Genomic DNA, 12,539 nt, shown 5'->3' with positions numbered 1-12,539 from the left:
GTTTTGGGGCAACCAGGGAGCCTGGGTACTGTCAGTAATGTGTGATTATCACCACGACAGAAAGGAGCAACTCTGTAATCCCACAGGTGCCTGCCGCAGCCCACGCCTCATGATGGTATTCTTGTGCCACCAGGTGGCGCTCACTGGAAGTTTGTCTGAAGATGCCTACAACTTTTTCTTTCTCTCCCAACAGCTCCCTCACCTGCTCCTCTCCCTCCCTGAGGGTGAGATCATGTGTAGACATTCATTTAGAGACCATTTCTTTACTTATAGAGCAATATGCTCTTTTGTTGTTCTTCTCCAGGTGTTCCTTCAGTATGGAGACCTAGGCATCTATTTCCCTTTACGGCCTGCCAGCCTACAATAGCTTTTCACTGGGCTTTCAGTGACAAAAGGAACAAAGTATCGCTGTGGCTTCCTTCTTCATGCACATGCAGGGGTGAGGGAAAGTGTTTACAGTTATAATACAAATAGCACAATAATAAATGACAATACAAGAATAAACTCTGTTTCACATACTCACAACTGCGTGTATACAACATATCTATCAACAGCTGTAAACTAGCACGCGTTTGCAACTGGACATGCTTTGTCACATCATGGTTGTTAGTATTTAGACAATGAGAGCTCCGATAAAATTATTTGCCAATAGCTTATTTTGTTTCTTTCCGAGTACAACATATGGTTAACCCTGTAGCCAGGTTTACAACATATTTTTTAAATTTTTATTTATTTATTTTTAGAGACAGAAGAAGAGAGGGAGAAAGACAGGGAGAGAAACATCGATCGGTTGCCTCTCAGGTCTGCAATCAGGGGCTTGGTCTACAACCCAGGCATGTGCTGTGACCGGGATTTGAACTGGTGACCTTTTGGTTTGCAGGACAACACCCAACCCACTGAGCCACACCAGTAAGAGCTAGGTTTACAACAGGAGTGTCAAACTCATTTTCACCGGGAGCCACATCAGCCTCGTGGTTGCCTTCAAAGGGCCGAAATAATTTTAGGACTGTATAAATGTAACTACTCCTTAACTGTTAAGGAGTTAACATTTGAAATTACATTTGGCCCTTCGAAGGCAAGTCGAGGCTGATGTGGCTCCCGGTGAAAATGAGTTTGACACCCCTGGTTTACAAGATTTCTTAAGAATAATGTTACATGTACCTATTTTTGCTTCAATAAGTAAAACTTTTGCGTAATGGGTTGGACATTTTTGTCTTCACTGTGTTTACCAGTGAAATTAATTAATTTTGTCCCAGAAAGAAATTTTTCATACTTGTTCTGAAAAAAGCCCATTGGTTTATGAGTATGTCACTGCCTTTGCTTGGTGAATGACTCAAAAGCATCAGTGACATCCTTGGACTGGGTAGATGTCTTTGCTGGGGGGGGGGGAGGCAAGGGGAGCTTTGATCTCATCAAAACTCAGTTTTCAGATATTCATGGTGGCACCTCTTTTTCAATTTCAGTTTTCAATGGCTTCGTGTAAAATCATCACACCTGCAGATTTGCTGGACCGAGTAAGTCCTGACTGACATATTACACTGTTCAGAGTCATAGTGTGTTCATAAACTTACCCTGATATGCAGAAAATACGTGTACATGAATGACTGTTTCCATCAATATTTTATGCTTCATGGAGCACTTGTGAGCACTCATCCCCCTTTTAAAATCGAAAGTGAACTAAATATAACCCATTAGCAATAATAAAGATTGCAAATTTGGTAAACATAAAAAAGCAAATGGTGTGAAAAATACCACGATGAACCCTGTTAACTGAATGTTATTTAAGACAATCTAATTAATGGAACCTGTGTGGAAAATATTCAACATTTAAGAAGGCAACTATTACTGAGAACAAAATGAGATTTCTGTGAAAACATTACAACCCTCCATTTCTAATTCATGAGGTGTGACTGCAATTGTTTCATTGCTTTTTTTTCTCTGAAAACCCCAAAGCACCTGTGATCCCCTGGAGAGATTGTTTGGTCCCACGCTTTGGGAGCCCCATTGTTAGCTAGAAGAGGGCACCTCGGGCAGCAGGCGAGAGCCCACAGGGACCTGAGGCTTTGTCTGGACTTCACTAGCACTTCACCAGAGCTTGGTCGTCACCCTACTGACTAAGAGGAGGGTAGCTTAGTGGTGACAACAGCACCTCAGGGAGTGGGTGGTGGACGGCAGCCCCCCTTCCTGCGGGTGCTGAGGTGGCAAGAGAGCTCATCGTCTTGAGTAGATTTTAGATGTCCAGGCCAGATTGCTTTCTGATATGTGGATGTCACGCCTGCACACACCCAGCTATTATAAATGACCTTTGTCATTGAATTTTTTGCAGGAGGAGTGAACATCATAGTTGAGCGTATGTAACTCTGAATTCCCTCTTTGAAATAATTGCTTTTACAATGCAATGTTTAAAAACCTGAGTTTTCTTAGGAATGCAACTATTCTATTATATTGCTAATTTAATACAAGATTTTCTTTTTTATATAATTAATAGGCTTATTTTTTTAAGAATAATTTTAGCTTTACAGAAAAAAATTGGTTGGAAAGTAGTGTTCACTCATTATACACAGTTTCCCCTAATATTAACATCTTGCTTTAGTGTAATACCTTTATTATAAGGTATTACCTTTGTTATAATTGATGAGCCGTTATTGATACATTATTACTACCTAAAGTCCATAGTTTCCATTAGGGTTCAGTCTTTGGGTTGTATATTCTGTGTATGTTGGAGGATGTAAAATGACATGAATCTACCATTGCATATCATACAGAATAGTTACAATGACCAAAAGTCCCCTGGGCTCCAAACTACTTATTTTCTATAAGCCACAGTGGGTTATCCTTCCTGAAAGAGAATTCTGATCAAGATTTGCTCTTGATGAAAACCTTCAGTGGTTTCCTCACAAAATACAAGCTCACTGGCCTGGCGCTCAGGGCTTTTCACCATCCAGCCACATGCTTTAGTGTCACCTGTGTCTCCCGGACTTCCCTGGCAGTAGCTCACTCCTGCCAAAGTATGAGGCAGTCCCCACAACTGCCACTCACCTTCCTGCTTCCCTGCCTGTTTGTGCCATTCTGTCACCCTGAACGGTCCCAGCCCACCCAGGAGCTGTTCCCATGACCTCCGTTCTCCGTTCCCTCGCAGTAGTCAGTCATCTCCGGCTTCCCTGAGCCTCCCGCACAGTGACCCTGGTTCTCTCCAACCGCATGTGTCATTTCCCATCTTGTTTACTGGTTGGTTATCCTCCCAGGCGACCATAGTTGACAAACATGCATGCTCTACAATCGAAGTCTTTCTCTCTCATCTTTGACCTCAGTGTTTGGTGGACACGTGTGTCCCGGAGGGTGGTGAGTAGGGCACTGAATAGCTGGGGCGGTGTGAGGGGTAAGCGACCCAGCTCCTGCCCAGCGTTCACCAGGCACCTGGCCCCAGGGGAGCGCTCTCGTGAGCATCCACGCTTACTGTTACTGTTGCCCACTGCTGCTACTGCCCTCTGTCCGCGGCTTCTCTCTGCAGTTTCAGCTGCCTGTGCTCCATCATGGTCCGAAAATATTAAATGGAAAATTGCAGAAATAAACAATTTCTGTTTTAAGTTGTGTGCCATTCTGGGTAGGAGGAAGAAATCTCATGCTATCCTGCTGGACCCCGTGTGCTGGTTCTGGGAAAGGGGAGAGGAGGCTCTCTGCCCTTCTCTGATCTCCTTCGGGCTCTCCTCCCTACCAAGGCTGCGCACACACTCTCAAGGCTGGATGTAGGGAGAGGGAGTAGAAAGGACGCCAGGCCAGGCAGGCGTGGTGAAAGCAGAGCCAGGTCAGGGCCCTGCGGTGGTGGGCACATGGTGGGGAAGGAAGAAGGCAGGGATGGAGTGGAGAAGTACCCAAAGGAAGAGGGAGGTTGTACGGGCTCGGTCATGGCCAGCTGGGCCCAGCTTCCTGCGACCTGCTTTCGGCCACCATCTCGTCCCTCGGCTCTGGCCTTTGCTGTCTCTCTCTCCACTACCTGCGTCACCCTGCTGTCGTTGCCAAGCCCACACTAGCTTCCTTTTCGCTCTTTTGCGTTCTCACTGTGCCCATTAGCCATCATAGCACTTACCCCTTGCTTCACGATGATCTGTTTCTGTGGCCGTCTCTTTCATGGACCTGTGTGCCTTGGGGCAGAGCCTAGGTCCCCTTCATCCATGGTGTTATGACCTAGGCTGGTACCTGACATGTGCTGATGCTTAGTAAGTGTTGAGTGAGTGAGTGCCTGTCCTTTGTGACATATGGACACCCTCAAAGTCACATAAACAGCTGTGTGACACTGAGGGTCAGAGGATTGCCTTCCTGTGTGAGGGTGATGGGGAGAAGGTGGAGGATGGAAAGACATTTTTTAAAAAGTGAACATTAAATAGCTGACTTGTAAATATAATGTATAATTAGGTAGCGTTTTCCATCCACAGATAGGGGCAAGGTGCAAAGGAGGAGTTGAGGTTTTAAACAGGAGACTGACCTGTGCTTCTTCCTACTTCTGCCCCGGTGGTCCAGGTGGAAGGGGACTGGGCTGCATGGCTGGGCCCACTCCGCATGAGGCAAGGAGCCGGGCTCTGGGCTGTGTCCCACTCTTAAATGGCTCCCCTGTTGGGAGGTTTTTGAGGCAATCATTAAAAACATTGCCAAAACAACAGTTTCCCCAGATATAATCTATTGGTGTACTAGGCAAGGTTCTCCAGTGAAACAGAAACAGTAGGATATGTGTGTGTGTGTGTGTGAGTGTATGGATACACATGTGTATCTATATATATATATATGGAGATATATATATATATATATACATATATATATATATATATAGATATGAGGTCTGTCCAGAAAAGGTCTAGCCATTGTTAATATAATGAGAACAGTTTGCACGACATTGATGTAACCTGGTGGCCAAGGAGAGTGGACTGGAATGCACATGTATGAACAACGATGACTTTACTGTATTAGTCAGTGTGGGCAGTAGACACCATTGAGTGAGCGTGTGTACTGTGTGGCTGTCACATTCAAAATTACTGAGAAAGTAGAGCAACAAATCTGCATCAAATTTTGCATTAAGCTAGAACATTCCTCTGTGGAAACTATTCGGATGATTCAGAAGGCTGCAGCTATGGGCAACTGGTGATTGGCAGCTTCACCACAACAGTGCACCTGCTCATACCTCATGTCTCCTACAGAGTTTTTTGGCAAAACATCATATCACCCAGGTGACTCAGGCCTTCTACAGGCCAGATTTGGTGCCTTGTGACTTCAGCTTTTCCCTAAGCTAAAATCACTTTTGAAAGGGAAGGGATTCCCCCCTTAGTTCATGTCCATGGCTCATATATATAAATTCATTGGCTTCTCCATTTCCCATACTATTCTTAACATCCCCCCGTCTATTTTGCACCTACCAATTATGCTTCTTATTCCCTGTACCTTTTCCCCCATTCTCCCCCTTCCCCTCCCTGCTAAGAGGAATCCCCTGAGAATCCAGCAGTTTCTTCTGCTGCCCCAACCCCCACTGGATTTTACAGCCAGAAGTCATGGGGATTTATCTTCCTGGAGTTGAAACCCTGGGCTGCTGGGTGGTCTGGCTGGGGGCTGGGATCCCTCGCTCCCAAGGCATCCGTCCTGGGGTTTTTATCCACCACACACGACTGTGGGGCACCTTTCCTGCTGCCCCTCCAGGTGGCCCTGCGCCCCTCCACTTCTCCCCACATTTCCGCTCTGGGTGAGCGTGCCTTCTTTTAATCCTTGGTTGTTGGACTTCCATCTTCTCACCGCTCTCGGTGATACTTGTTTTGTAGTATAGTTGTAATTTTTCTGTGGTTGTGCGAGGAGGCAAAGCCTCCACCTTGGCCGAAGTCCTCACAGTTTTTTGTGTCTTGTATCTTCTTCAATAAACGTCTTCATTTTTCATACTACATGGCTGGATATTTTCTGAAAGGACCTTATGTAATTATATATTACACTAATTACACATTACATCTATAATATATGAAATTTTATTATGCGGAATTGGCTCATGAAATTCTGAGGCCAGGAAGTCCCTCGGTCGCAGGCTGGAGACCCAGGGGAGCAGTGTTACGTACGACCGGGGCTGGAGGTTCCCGTGTCCTCCTCCTACTTGGATTTGACTAATTGCTGGGTTGGCTCACAGAACTCAGGGGAACACGTGTGTGTAAGAGTCTGCTCAAAGGTGCAGATGAACACGCAGATGAAGGGAGGCACAGGGGGAGGTCTGGGAGGGTCCCAAGTGCAGCAGCTGCTCTGCCCCTGGGGGGCCTCCTGGTACGGGTACGAGTTCACCAAGGTGGAAGCTCTCCGAACCCCGGACCTTTGGGATTTTGTGGAGGCCCCTTCCTGTGGGCATGACCTTCATAACTGTATTTCCAGCCCCTCTCCCCTCCCTGGAGAAATGAGGGGTGGGGCTGAAAGTCCAAGCTTCTACTCATGGCTCGTTCTTTCTTGAGACCAGCTCTTACCCAGGAGCCGTCCAGGAGTCACCCAGAGTCTCCTCAGCAGAACTAGAGATGCTCCTCGTGTTCTTGTCACTTAGGAGTTTACAGGGGATTCAGGAGCCCTGTGCCAGGAACCAGGGGCAGAGACCAGTATATACATTTTCTGTTACTTCACATGGAGGCAGTGTTTTGGTGTTGAATGACTGCGGACTTGTATGCCGTGAGACTGGCATGTTGGTGAGACAGGCGTGAGGTGAGACAGGTGTAGTATTCGAGTGGCCCAGGTGGATCCCTTCTCTGCCTCAGCTCACTTATTTTTTGTAATACAAACTTGATATTATGTTTGTTGTTTTCCTGTAAGAAGAGGAAAAATATCTAAACTTTTGTAGTATTTTTGAGTTTAAGATGTAAAGAAATTTGTTATATTGAGGGTAAAGAGGCGTAATTTCCTAAAACAATCTGGGTTTTCTCCTCTGGAAATTGACTTAAGGCTAAGTTGCTTGTGTTTGATAAATGTTCTCTTTCTCTATCCTGAAAAGTTTACCTGCTAAAATGAAGTTTCAAAGAACTACAGTTTCTCAAGTTGGTAAGCATGCAGAAGTCTCATCCCCCCTTTTATCATGCATAAACCGCTTCTGGACTGTCCAAGAGCCATCCTTCTCCACTGTGTGCCCTGGGGGCAGCGGCTGCAGCCCACCTTGGCTCTCTAGAGGGCAGACACCAACCTGCCCCCACACGTGGCACTCATTTTCAGTCAACTGTGTGTGTAAGACCCAGGGACCTGACAGGTTTTCGTGAAATCTGGAGTCCTCAAAACGCCCTAGCACAGTGTAGGCATGGAATGCATTTTTGTGGATTGATGGAGTGAACGAGTGGACGGAATATTGGAAAACAAGGGATAAGACAAGGTCTGTTGCAGCACAAAATTAGTCTGCTTGACTTAATTTTCTGACAAGGGTGGCAGACGTCCTGCGTATTTAACTTACTTTGTTATCCTTAGTGACATTTCTGCCCTTGATTCCTCAAGAAGAGTTTCATCTAGGTCAGTGGAGTCTACACTCTTTGGGTGCTTTTCTTAAAGTGCCCCCCAGTTGTTCATAAAAGCCCATCAGCAGGCCCATGATGAAAGGCAGTTTCAGAGCTGAGGAAGTGAGGGCCCCGTCAGCAGGGCTTAAAGAACAACAGCTATACCTGGTCAGTATTTCGGCCACATCTCATGCTGATAAAGACGACTAAAAATACGTCTCCTCCGTAGACACAAAAGGACAATCGAATGATTTCAGGTATGTGAGGTGCCTGGGGCAGACAAATTCACAGACAGGACAGAGGGCGGCGTCTGCCAGGGGCTGGGAGGATGGAAGAACTGCTGCTCATCGGGCACCGAGTTTCAGTCTGGGGTGATGACGTTCTGGAGAGGGACGTGGCCAGGGCCGCGCAACAATGTGAATGTGCTTAATGCCACTGAACTGCACAGTGAAAAATGGTTCAAACGGTGAATTTTATGCTACGTGTATTTTATCACAAAATATATCTCCCGACAAAGGCAGGGCCCTGTGCCACCTTAGGTGGCTGTTCAAAGGAAGATCCACACAAGACTTTTCCCAGCCTTTTGTCTCCCTGAGAAGTCAAACTTAGTCTTTCCATTTGAGAAGCCTCTGGTTCGGGAGCATCGGGATAAAAATGGCTGGGGGACCCACCCTCTAAGTCACCTGGTTCTGCTGGCTGTAGTGGCTGAGAGGGCCCCCAGCTACCAAGGACGCTATTGCGTGGAAATGGGGCTCGGGATCCCGAGATATGTTTAGCCTTTCAGAATGCCTGAAGGAACTCAGCACATAGTGTTACAGCTGCCTGGTGAACTGTCCTGGCCTTCGAGCTCTGTCACCTCAGGGTGGCAACAGGGGTGTCTCATGCTGATCGGAAACCCTGGACACCATGCGGGATGTGCCGTCAAAGCAGATGCGGGCACAAGCCCGTCAGGTTCCCCCATAGATGAGTATTTTACGAGCTCGGTACTCAGAGGTGGTCTGCGGGCCACAGCACGGGCCCACCCCAGACCTCAGGAATCAGGTCTGCTGTAACAGGATCCCCTAAGGTGTGACTTATTCACACCTTAAAGTGGGTACTTTATAGTGAACACTTTGGGAATTACCCCTTTACGAAAGGGAAACGGTGTAGTTACTCCCCTAAGGCTATTAAAGAAATAGGAGTTTTAAGCTGGGAACTTTTTCGGGTTCAGAGAGCCCTTGCCTTGGGGGAGGTTGAATTCCAAGTCACCATTAGTGAGAATCCTGAGATTGTAGCATTCAACAGAGCTTTTGCAGGAGAGTTGGGGCGGGGGGAAGTTGACCTCATCCAGGCCACAGTGGCTCAACTCCCTCCCCCTCCCCCACGGGCCTCACATCTCAAAGGAAGTTGAGGGCTGGGTGGGCCTCCAGACTCGCTTCCCCTCTGAGGTCTGGTGCAGCCCACCAGGGCCCAAGGGGTTTGGCTATTACTCCTCAAATAGGGCAGGTTTCTCTCTCCACAGGAATTCTCTAATCAGCTACGAAGAGAATACAATTTCTCTGTATGATTATATTTGTAGTATTTTTTTCCAAACGAGTGACTGTGGTCATTTGAAAGAAATACAGCACATTTCCCCAGATTTCAATATAGGACAATAATTCCCGAATTGTGTGGAAACTCTCATCTCCGTAAACTCTTGCTTTGTTGGATAATCCGTGGGTAAACTTCAGTGTATCTAAGCTGGATGCCGTTTGTGGGCCCGTCACTCATCCAGTTTCCCCCAGTTCTGACACTGTTCTAGAGAAGGGGAATAGGCTGGGAGAAGTCACCCAACCTGTGCCAGGTCATCAGGCTACGAAATGACAGAACCCACGGTTCATATCCAGGCTGTCTCGCTCCCAGAGCTACCCCTTTGCATGCAGCACCCATGCCCTGTGCCAGGCCAGCTGCACTTGTATTACCCCAGGTTGGTGCCATGTCTCAGGCCCAAGTCCGGTCTGCTCTGAGGCACGAATGGACACGTGACCGTAAAAGAGCTTTGCAGGCTGCGTGGTGCTTACAGCTGCTAGATGGCGTGGGAAGGGCCAGGCGGCTTAACGTCACAGGCATTTTCTGATCTCTGAGGCACCAAAACAAGACAAAAAAGGCTGTGTTTTAAAGGTATTTCCTGCTGAGTAAACCTAGGAAGTACTAGAATTCTTAGGAACATCTGATCTTGCAGGGATTTTTCCAGCCCCACCCCGCCCTTTCCTTGTTGAGAAAAAAGTCTTCTGTGGTCCCGAGACTGCGGCAGGCGCATGCTCTGTGGCTGTGCAGCAGGGCACACCCCCTCCCGAAACTCTTCGCAGTGTCCTTTAGCCACACTGGCCGGAGCCATCCAATGAGCATCTTGACAGGAAGAGCGGGCCTCTAAGCGTGAGGATCCCTGGGCTCTGGCTCTGCCTCTGCGTGAAGCTCCCTCCATAAAGCTCGCGGTCTATGTGCCACGCAGGGGCACCACGAAGTGGCCTCTCACAGGACGCCCAGGGCCTGTCTGGGGTAGAGGTGGATGCATAGAACACAAACGGAACATGATACGGCTGATTAACGGCTGGAGGAATCATTTTGTCAAAACATGACGGGCCTGGTGTTAAATGAATAGTGAAGAAAATGATAGGGCTCATGTTAAGAATCTTTCAATATCGTGCTAAGACAAACCAAAACCAAAACCCCAGTGCAAGTATTGCTAATGTGATTAGCCAAAAGCCACAAAATCACAGCCCTTCCGGGTTTGTCCGTTAATGGGGTCCTGCTGAGTTCACATAAGCCTTCCTCACACTGGTCCCTGCCTCAGGTCCTACTTGGGGGTTTGCAGCGGTTTCCTCCAGGCTGCCTCATCACCTCCTCGCACAGCTTTCTCCACGCTCCACAGAGCGGCTGGGATGACACTTCTGAATGCACTTGTTTGCTGAGTCCCTTGTAAAAATCGTCAGCGGCTGCCAACACCTGCGTTACCTGGAGAAAGCCCAATGCCCCAGGCCTGCCTTGTCCTTCCTGTCTGCTGCCTTCTGTGCCTCACGTTCTTCTGAACGCTCAGCTTCCTGAGTATGTTTTCTATCTTCTTTAGTTTTGCTCATTGTTTCCTAAGTCTCTAATGTCTTTTAAGACTTGGCTCAGATGTCACATCCTCTAAGAAGCCTCTCCAGAAGTGCACCCCCATCTTGGTTCTCACCGGCCATGCCATGTGGCCTAACTGCCAGGGGCACAGGGCTGGAGCCAGAGGGGGTGGGGGGTTGGCCTCTCCGCGTGTTACCTTAGTCACTATTTTTTCTGTGCTGAGCTTCAGTCTCTCATCTATGAGAGACAGGAGTCAGACCAGCTTCACTGGGTTGTTGTGAAGATTATGTTGATCAGAACAATTCTGGGCATGTAGCAGTTGGCAATCCATGTTAGCTTTTAGCAACACTTACCATATATTCTTTCTTTATTGGTGTCTGTCTCCTTTGTCAACAAGATCTTCGAGGTGAGGAACTGTCTCTGGTCATCCGTGAAACCTCAGGGCGAGGGGAGAGCAGGCGCTTGCATGAATATGTTTTAAGCAAACTGTTAGGAACCTTTTTGGAGGTGAACACAAAACTCAGATGACAGATCCGAAAAAGCGTTCCAGGTAGGGGCGATGACACATGAGAGTGTAAGGAAGAAATCCGTGTGGGAGGCTAGAGAAGCAGCTTAGAGGAAATGGATGATCCTAACAGGCAGATGGGGAGAAAGACGGGCTGAAGAAAGGGAGCGATGAGAACACTGAGCACAACAGAGTCGGGTGGAGAGAATTCTGGCAGCAGGGGGAGTGGTCAGAGAAGTGTGGCGAGTATTTCTGAGCAGCTATAATAGCTACTGTTCCCAAACCCTTCTTCCTTAAAAAGAAAAGGCAATTTTATGATCACAAAGAGGCCACGTTTTTTTTTTATTGACAACTTGATCACTACATACATTCAGTATTGCACAAATCTCAGTGATACAAACTCGTAAGCATAAAGCTACTGCTCTGGGGTTTGGTGTGTTTGGTGACAGGTACTCAGCAAATCAGACACACATCAAGGAACTCGGCCACTTCGATTAATAAGACTCGCTTTCAGAAAAGCCCAGGGCGTCTCATCAAACACTTAATATGTCAAAGCCAGGAAACTCAGTAATTACATTACAAAAGGAACACTGTTAAAAAGAAAAATTGATGCTAAAAATGTTAGGTTAAATAGATTTAAGAATTTTAGCAACTGGACTTAGGATTCAGAAAGTGTATGCTTATTGGGAATTTTGGGAAAAGACCTCTGTGTTCTGCTTCGCAATTGCTACCACCTTCCGAAAGGGAATTCCTGGGTTGCTACAGTATCTCGCCTGCTCGAATAAACCTAAACCACTGTGTCATTCTTCAAAAGAAACAACATGGCAATTCACATAAAGGGGCTTTAAACTAAGATTTTTCTCACTCAAAATAAAATACTCACTCAAAATACTTTGATCTCCATCAAATTACACAGAAATCTCATGAAAATGTCAGTCAGAGAAGCCAGATAGCCCGGGTCATCTACCTTCGCTGCCGCCTCAGAGCCCAGGCTGTGCATCAGCCCTGGGGCTTTGCTTCCTTAGGTGTAGGATTGAGGGGGTTGGGCTACACGGCTTATAAGAGACCTTTCAAATAAAAGGATCTAAGCTTGAGATCCCACCTTGAGCAGACATCTAGGGTAGCAAAGGAAATGGCTGAAAAGTGGTGGGCGGAGCATTTCTTACGCCATCACTCAAAACCATTCAAGGAAATCTTTGACACGCCCATTAATGGCTGATGCTGGTGCAGGGTGAGCGAACGAGGCATTTCACATTGAAGGTTTGGGTAAAGGCTGTGCCAAGCTCGTGTAGAAAAACCATGCAGCACCATGTCAACCCAGCAGCCAGGACTTTCTGCCTCTGAATTTGACAGCCATCAATCTGGCCTGGAGACGCGCATTCCAGCTGTTCAGTAGAGACCTGCAGAGTGCACACTTGTTAAGAATGTGTCTACCAGAATCCTCCCAGGCAGGCACCTTCTGTAAAATGGGGTCTAAC

This window comes from Desmodus rotundus, chromosome 1, assembly GCF_022682495.2.
Source record: "Desmodus rotundus isolate HL8 chromosome 1, HLdesRot8A.1, whole genome shotgun sequence".
NCBI lineage: Eukaryota > Metazoa > Chordata > Mammalia > Chiroptera > Phyllostomidae > Desmodus > Desmodus rotundus.
This window is presented reverse-complemented; position numbering follows the sequence as displayed.